Source organism: Bombina bombina, chromosome 2 (assembly GCF_027579735.1).
Source record: "Bombina bombina isolate aBomBom1 chromosome 2, aBomBom1.pri, whole genome shotgun sequence".
NCBI classification, from domain to species: Eukaryota; Metazoa; Chordata; class Amphibia; order Anura; family Bombinatoridae; genus Bombina; species Bombina bombina.
The window spans coordinates 1,082,487,261-1,082,487,460 of NC_069500.1; positions in this window are offsets into that span (position 1 = coordinate 1,082,487,261).

Genomic DNA, 200 nt, shown 5'->3' on the forward strand with positions numbered 1-200 from the left:
ATTTATACTCATTAGAGCTGTGTTAGGGCGCTATAATATGGTTGTCATACTTGATGAGGTGCAGCTTTTTTAACCAGTGGGTGTGTTTTGCTTCTTTTTTAAATGTTGTGTTAGGTATTGCTAGTAAGGCTATAATTATGGCTGATTGCTGAAACGTGTATGCCAGCATGTGCTACTCTTTGTCTGTTTGTTTGACATGA